This window comes from Canis lupus, chromosome 10 (assembly GCF_048164855.1).
Source record: "Canis lupus baileyi chromosome 10, mCanLup2.hap1, whole genome shotgun sequence".
Lineage (NCBI taxonomy): Eukaryota > Metazoa > Chordata > Mammalia > Carnivora > Canidae > Canis > Canis lupus.
In genome coordinates this window covers 61746111-61755052 of record NC_132847.1, presented here as the reverse complement: position 1 = coordinate 61755052, position 8942 = coordinate 61746111, and the positions used below count along the sequence as shown (strand labels likewise).

At 37.8% G+C, this 8942-nt stretch overlaps 1 pseudogene; it reads left to right on the top strand.

The window, feature by feature from the left end:
• Nucleotides 1-1294: 1294 nt before the first annotated feature.
• Nucleotides 1295-2382, top strand: LOC140641049 (small ribosomal subunit protein uS5-like; annotated as a pseudogene).
• The last annotated feature ends 6560 nt before the right edge of the window (nt 2383-8942 follow it).

Sequence of the window (8942 nt, the reverse complement as noted above, 5' to 3'; positions counted from 1 at the left end):
ATGTTAAAATGATTAAAAAGTTACAAATACACATTTTTCTTCTATACAATTAATGATCCTCTAGCAGGGTTGATATAAGATGTAGAAAAGGAAAAGACAGTAGAGAGTGTATAAAGCACCACAAATTATTAGGTACGTTTGGGAGTTATTATAAAAAATAGAGATAAAGAAAAGAAAAAGGAAAAAGGAGAGAGGAGAGGAAAATCAGAGGAAGGAGGAGAGAAAGAAGAGATTTTTTAGGCCATCTATTTAACAAGGATTTTGACCCTTCATTAAAATAATCCATTCTTATCCACATTATTCCTAAAATTCAGTTACCTGTTATTTCCTATAATTAGCCTGGATTTTTGCCTTCGCTCATCTTAGCTCCATAAGTGAAATCTATTGATTCCATTAACCTGACACATTGGCTACATTCTGCAAATATGGTGCTTTCAAAAGCCTCCCTTCCCGGGAGAACGGGTGACATATCAAAACTGTCCCAAGAGATTTGGATTGCTAGTTTATTTTATAGTGACATTTAGCCATTCTGACAAGTGCTTAATTATTATATGTTCCTCCATAAAGGTTGTCTCTGACAATATGTGTAAATCAAATAAATTAAAGCATTATAAGCTATTAGTTTTCCATTCTGGTTGACATCTGTGATATTCATTAATAAATAATTTAGTACATTTATAGATGATGATGGAGAGAGCATCATTGCGGCTGGGATTATTTTCTCCCAAAGGATATACTAGACAGCTGCTTGCCTCTAATAAAGTTAAATCTAAGGCCATGAATTTACACTTTGTCCTAGTATTATAATAGTTTGAATATACCATATTAGTTTATATTATGGACATGCAAATATATTGCTATGCACTGTTGTACAGAGGAAGGACTATTATTGCCAGAAGGAGTCATATATTTAAGTCCTGAGCTGTCTTAAGTCTTATAAATTCTTTGTCCTATCTGGATCTCAGTTTCCTCATCTATAAAGCCAAAGTTAAATTGAACTAGATAAATTCTAAAGCTCTTTCTAATCCTAAAATTCTGCAATTTTGTGTTCTGTTAAATCTTTACTGGGAATCTAACTGATAGGTAGTGAGTTTCTTACCTCATTAGTTCCGAGCCTTGCCTACATCCCCATCTTGTCCTCCATACCTTGAGTATCTGACTCAACCATATTATTTGTGAAAGCAGATTGTGGCTACTTGAAGTATATGTAATTTTTAGCATAGAAAATAAGGCAAAAATCAGGCTGATTCTTACATCAACTAAAAGTGAACTAACATCTTCAAGAAAGCACGAAATGGCGGATACTGCCAGTGCTGCAGAAGGTTGGGAGGGCCTAGAGGGCCCTGGGAGACCGAGGTGGCTGCCAGGGTGGCTTTGGCACTGGAATCTCAGGTCAGGCTCATGGCCATGGTCAGGCAAGGGCTGAGGCCATGGAGCCTGCAGAGGGCCACAGGCAAGGAGTGAATCTGCATCACCAACTTGGGCCACGTGATCAAGGACTTGAAGATCCCTGGAGGAGATCTATCTCTTCTTCCTGCACATCAGGGAATCTAAGATCAGTGACTCTTTCCGGGGGACATCCCTCAAGGATGAGGTTTTGAAGATCATCCCTGTGCAAAAGCAGACCCATCCTGGACAGCAGAGGCATCTCTGCCATTGGAGATTACAACAGACACCTTGGTCTGAATGTGAAGTACCCCCAAGAAGGTAGCCACTGCCATCAGTGGGGCCACCATCCTGGCCAAGCTTTCCCCCACCTCCCTTCCATGAGGCTACTGGGGAAATGACATTGGAAAACCCTACACTCTCCCATGTAAGGTGACCAGCTGCTGTGGCACTGTGCCTCATCCCTGATCCCTGCCCCCGAGGCACTGGCATCATCTTAGCCCCTGTGCCCAAAAAGTTACTGATGATGGCCGGTATTGGTGACTGCTACACTTTGGCCAGGGGCTGCACAGACACCCTGGGCAACTTCACCAAGGCCTCTTTCTTTCTTTCTTTCTTTCTTTCTTTCTTTCTTTCTTTCTTTCTTTCTTTCTTTCGAGGGAGTGTGAGATGGGGAGGGACAGAGAGAGAGTGAAAGAGAGAATCTTAAGCAGGCTCCACAAGGAGCCTGACATGGGCCTGACCCCACTACCCTGAGATCATGAACTAAGCTGAAATCAAGAGTTGGATGCTTAACCCACTGAGCCACCCAAGTACTCCACTGAGGCCATTCGTGATGCCATTTCCAAGACCTACAGCTATCTTACCCCGACCTCTGGAAAGAGACTGTGTTCACCAAGTCTATCAGGAACTCACGATCTTATAAAGAGGCACACCAAAGTCTCTGTGCAGAGGACCCAACTGTGGCTACCATGTAGTTTTATGCAAGAAAAATAAAGTGACTTAAAGACTGAGAAAACAAAACAATAATAAAAATGAACTAAACCTCAGTTTGCTACTTGAATACACTGGTTTTCCTAGGGCCCTCAAATATGATGAGTTAGATAGGTGGGTATGAAGAGAAAAGTGAGGAAGCTGAGTAAAGGCAGAAAAAACTTAATTTTACTCATCTAATGAACATATAGTGAAGGCCCCGCAATGTGCTAAGCACTGTGTTTAGGTGCCGTGCCATTAACCGAGGATGTAGAGAAGAGTGACAGTCCCTGCTCTGAGAAAGCTCAGAGCCTAGTGGTGGAGACAGAGAGTTAAAACAATTATTCTACTCTAATGTGATGTGAGCAGCATTTAACTTTTATGAACACTTACAATATGCCAGACTCTGCTAAGAGCTTTACAAGTATTATCTCATCAATTATCAAAAGAGATCTATAAAGTTGACATATTGTTATCATATCCATTTTTTTTTTCAGATGAAGAAATAAGTACAAAGAGGTTAGTCCAAACTAGTCTATACTCATGGGACCTCCGGTCCTCTGCATTGTTTCTCTGCATCTTCCTCAACTTTTCTCCACCTAATAATTCCCTGGTTCTATTTCTATTTCATATTCCAGAAAGAGAGAATCTGATTGTACAATTTTAGCAGTATCCTGTATTTTGGAAACAGTCTCGCTCTCGGTCACCTCACCTCACTTATATTTGGATTTTGTCAAACTTTAGATTAGTGACTCTTGATCCAGATGCCTTCTCCCCAGTAGAATCATGTATGACAGGAAGCAGGTATTGTGATATACAGAATGGCTGCTCTCTTGAGCAAGACGAAATTTCCATGGAAGATAGCTGTGTGCAATAGGCTGCATAATTGGCTTACTCAGTTCAAAAGATATGGATGAGTTTTCAAACAATAAAATATATCAATTGTGGAGTAGGCTTTAATATTGATCATAAATAAATGCTATGTAGTACCATTAAAAATGGAAATCTAAAAAAGTAAAGCAATTAACCTGTTTGGGAGATCTAAATGAAAATACTTCCCCAAAGGAATTGTATTTAGTAATGATTTTACCAGAAATATTTCAGGTATAAATTGAATGAATGTTTTGTGTTGTGATGTACAGGTTTTTTTTGTTTGTTTTTTGTTTGTTTGTTTTTTTTTTTTTTAGAAATGCTGATACGTTTATTCTTATATTTTTGTTCTATTATATTAGAGCTCTTGCCTTAGAGTTCTGGCTCTAAGGCAAAATTGTGATATGTGAGATACAATCTCATGTTTAATTTGATCATTTGGGGAATAAAGTCCCCAGATACAAGTAAATGCAAATCTTTGGAACTACTGAATATAATTTACATGAAAACCTAGATTTAGCATTTGAGCAACACTTCAGTCCCTCTGAGGGTCTGCCTTCAGAGTGGAGATACTCAAGGATAATACGATTCTCTCCTCCTTATCAATTAATTGTTTTTCTACATTACCCTGCATTACCTTCCTTAAGACTCCACAAGAGTATGGCTCTATTTTTCTGGCATATAAGATTTATTCTATTTATTAGTTTGACGTGCAGGTGCTTGGATTTGGGAGACCCGGAGACTTGGAACATTTTATTAATTTTGAGAACTCTGAGAAAATATAATTGCTGGGAAGATCTAATCATAGAATATCAGAATAGGAAGCATAATGCCATTCCTTAACTCTTTAGGAAATGGAGGTAGGGGAAGCAGATTTGAGAGGAGAGAGTATATATGCTTAATGGCAGAATGGTGTGTTTCAACTTGCTGTGCCACTGTTGGTTGATGCTGAATACAGTTACCAGAAAACTCAATCCACAGGGACGTCCCGGTGGCTCAGCGCTGAGTGTCTACCTTTGTCTCAGGGTGAGATCCCAGAGCATGGGATCGAGTCCCACATCGGGCTTCCCACAGGGAGCCTGTTGCTCCCTCTGCCTGTGTCTCTGCTTCTCTCTCTCTGTGTCTCTCATGAATAAATATAAAATCTTAAAAAAAAGACAACCCTCAATCCACAGTCTCACTTCTGCCCAGTGAATAAACCAAAGTGACAGAGTCTAGGAAAATGACCCTCCTTTAAGTAATGGATATTATGAGGACTAAGGATCAGAACTACTGAGTACATTACATACCTCAGAGTGGGACTATTATAAGAATATATGAAGAGAAGAGAAACAGAGTAGCACTGATGATTTGGTATCTCTATTTAGAACATTATAATAGCATCCCCTTCACTGTTTCATATCTTTTGCCAATAAATTAAAATATTTCCTAACAAGACACTATGAATTATCCCTCAAACACCTTCATCCCTACTCCCTTCCCAGAAGAAAATCTATCTGTCCTTGTCCCTCCATATCCATTAGCAGAATAATAGTTTTCTTTGAATGCTTTCACAATCTCTTTAACCAAAATTAGCTTTTAATATGATTGCTTATAGAAAATCTATTATGATTATAAAGAGTGTAAAAGATATTTATTTTCTTTGCTTAGGACATCTATTACAATGAAAGACCACACTACACAAAGTATTTATTATGAGTAATTACTTATGAATTATTGTTTACTATTTTATATTTTCAACAGCCTTAAGTTAGTAGATGGATTAAACTCTAAATTTAGGAGGCCCTGTGTTTGAACACAAAATTATGTCAGTTGGCTTTCTCATAAATTATTTACTGGCCCACAGAAAGATTACTGACAGTGGCTGTCTATTATATACCCGAACTTATGTGGAAATATTGCTGGTAATTTATCCTTGTTTATAGGAACCATACAAAAGCCACTAGGATTTCAGATTGGTTCTAAGGCTTTGAAATTAAATAGTTAATGGCCAAACAGATCATGAAGCTGGCCTTGTGATTGAATGCTGGGTGCTTGCAGACTGGAGGGTACATCCCATCGCAGAGTCAGCCACTCTGCAGATACTCCTAAGAACGGTATCACATCAGGCAGAAATGCTGTTCCAGTGTAGTCAGATCTGATTTTTCAAGAGAAGCCCAAAATTTAGATCTCAGGGGGAAAATTCTATTTTGTAAACCTAAATTCAATTTTTAAAACCAAATGGGTCAAAGACATGTTTTTCAGGTCAAATCGGGCTACTTATAGGAGATGTTCAGTTTAATGACATCAGGCTTTGTATCCAAAGTGTCCATCTCATTATTGTAATAGATTTGAATGTTGCTCGAAGGTATTTGCACAGGAATTTGGGAAAGAATGAAAATGGGAAAGAATGTCAAAGTTTGTCACTATAACTCTTCCTAATTTATGCTTTCAACGAACCATCCAGTCTCCCATCACAAACCTTTAAATCTGCTACCAAGTTTAACTGCTGTTTTTGGTGTCATTTCCTTTTGAGGTATACTTTGTGTAGTTGTGTTCTGTTTTGATTTTTATCTTATTCTTATGGGATGACTTTACTTCCATGTTCTTGGAGGATGAAATGGAGAAGATCTTGTCATCAACTACAAGTGCAAGTGCTTTCTGGCAATAAAAGCACTGCAAGAGTCATCTAGTTAATATTAATTGTGTGAAAAACAGAGTTTTCCAATGTATGCATTGTGAGAGTTTCCATCCTCACACTTGAAGGATCATTCCTTCATTGGGCTAATTAGTGAGGATATCGTTGCTAATTTGTTCTTCTGAAAAGTATTGGATAAAATTAACACAAGTTTGCAGTCCAGCCACACCACACCTACACATACAACAGACAAGGACTCCATGAGATCTTGAGAGCAAATAGTCTTCGATTTTCTGTCTATTTAGAACTACAGAAAAAGACTAGAACTCTCTGCTCGGGATTTGGGTTTTCTCCTAATCACATTATCTCTAATCACCATACTTTATCTTGGGGGCAATATATTGGATTTTTTTTAAGGTCTTTATGGTAGAGATGTTCTAGGAGGCAATGGGGTTATATTTTCATCCATATGTGTCATAGTGTTTTCCTCCCTTTCCATCTCCTAGCCCCATTCTCCTGGGAAAGTCAGATTTATTCTCTACTCTGCTGAATTATGCCCTCATTGGTTCAAATCTTGGTGATTGATGTATTCATGGGTGTTAGATCCTCTAGCAGTTCTCTATCCTGTGACTCCAAAATTTTCTCCCCTGGGTATTGATTTGCTGATTTCCAATTAAAAGAAAAAAACTGCATAGCTCTCAGTCTAAAGCAATTACCTGTGACTTTGTCTCATATGCTTTTGCTCCTCAACGTCATTAAGTGTAATGTTTCTGTTATCTTCCCTGGATTTGATTCATATCTGCTTAGGGAAAACAAGATCCAAAAGCTGACATTTAATATTCTAATTGTGCACTGACTTCTTTACATGTCCCTGAGGGGTCAGTATCCCCTCCCAATTCCATTGTGTACTGAATCCCTTATGTCCATATATGTGCATATGTTAGGATGCTAAGAAAAATAAACTCTACATATCACTCCATTTCCCCCCATAGGGACTTGTAAAACACTGCATATTTCTTATTAAGCTGGTTTTCTATTCATTCAACAATATTTATTTCATGTGCTTACTGTATGTGGTAGAAAAAGAAAAATAAGATTCATTCTTACCTGTAAGTAGTTCATACTCTAATGGGTGAGGTATTCATATTTATGAGAAACTATAATAAAATTAGACCAAAAAGTGCCCTGAGAGAAGTATGACAAAATGCTACTGGACGCACAGGGATTAATTCTGATTTGGGAGACTGGGAGAAATCTAACAGTTTATTGTGGAAGGAAATTTTAACATTAACCTACAAAACTATTTCTGAAGGGAGTTTTCTTCTTGTATAAATCCTAGAAGTCAAGCTTTCCAAAAGTAAACAGGCTGATATTAGACACAATGTCCTCCCTCAATGTTACCATTAACGGTAATGGACGATTCAAAATCCAATTCTTTTACATTGACTCATTACTATTAATGAGACAAAATGAAATGAAATGCCAAATATTCCTCATGGAAATACAGAAAAGGTGAAAATGAGAAATATGATCTGAGATTTTAATTTGTAAGTCTGAACATAATAAAACAGAGTACGTTCTCTATAATTCATGAGAAAACTTAGGTTAGATTTTCTATTATCTCTTTTTCTTGTGAAATTTAGGCTTCACCCCCCCCCCCCCCCCACTTACCCTTAAATTCTTCCTCTCAAGGGATTCTGATTAGGGAGCTTTGAGGGCACAATGAGATAAAGACATGATTTTATCTTACTCTATCTTACATTTATTAATTGTGCTGTCAAGTGGCAATATTTTAAAATCAATATAGTCAGAACAATTCTAGAAAACAGTTAACATTTTTAGCATATTTATGGTAGAAAACAGTGTATTTGTAATCCATTTGAACTCTACTGAAATTGTTTTCCTCCCATGTTCAGGTCTTGATAGTCTTTTTTTCCCCTCCATTATTGCTTTCACCTTTTAATTACTAACCTGAATATAATCTAGGGTTTGTTGCTACCAAAATGAGCAAGAGGAAGAATATAACCACCTTGAGCCACATCCTACTGGGGCCATCAAATGTTTTTAGTTTGAAGCCTATGTTCTTTCAGTCATTTACATTGGAGGACATTCCTATATTATCTAAGGTAAGGATACCAGATCATTTAGAAGTACCCCCTTCCTACCCAACACAACTGGAAAAATACATACAGATCAGCTGATGTTCTCTTTAAATCTTTGCAAACATTCTTAATGGGAACTAATGGTAATTATGTTACTTTAAAAATACATCTATCGTGGCACCTGGGTAGCTCAGCTGATTACGTGGCCCACTCTGGATCTCAGCTCAGGTCTTGATCTCAGGGTTGTGAGTTCAAGTGCCGAGCTGGGCTCCATGCCAGGCATGGAGACTACTCAAAAAAATACAAATCAAAATACATCTATAGCTGAGTGTCATGTTAACTTTCACTGGTTATTAGTTGTGCTTTGTGTTCTCTGTTTCTTTTTGCAAAAAATTGTTGCTTCTGGGTTGGTTACCTCTTCTTTTCCTAATCAGACTTCTAATGGTTCACTAACATTTCAAACTCAAAGGGGCTTTTGCAAGTCTCATTTAACAACAGTACTGTGCGTGCTCCATCATTCTTATTGTCCTCGTATTTGAGACTGCTGCCACCTTTGGGGAAACCTTATACTACTTCTGTGGTTAGAGTTTTGAAAGTGTAAAATGGTTCCCTCCATCCTCATTGATTTTTTTCTTTCAATAATTTCTGCTCTTATCTTAGATATTTTCATTTTGACTCCTTAAAGTGCTATTCTTTTTCTGTCTTCTACCGATATTCAGAAAATATGTTTTCAGGTTTTGTTCTTTGTAATATCTAAGTTGAAGGCCATCCATTCTCCATTTAATCATAATTTTTTTAATTAAAAATTTTTTTAAAAAAGATTTTATTTATTCATGAGAGACACACAGAGAGAGAGAGAGAGAGAGAGAGAGAGAGAGAGGCAGAGACACAAGCAGAGGGAGAAGCAGGCTCCATGCAGGGAGCCCAACTTGGGACTCAATCCCAGGACTCCAGGATCATGCCCTGGGCTGAAGGCAGGCGCTAAACCTCTGAGC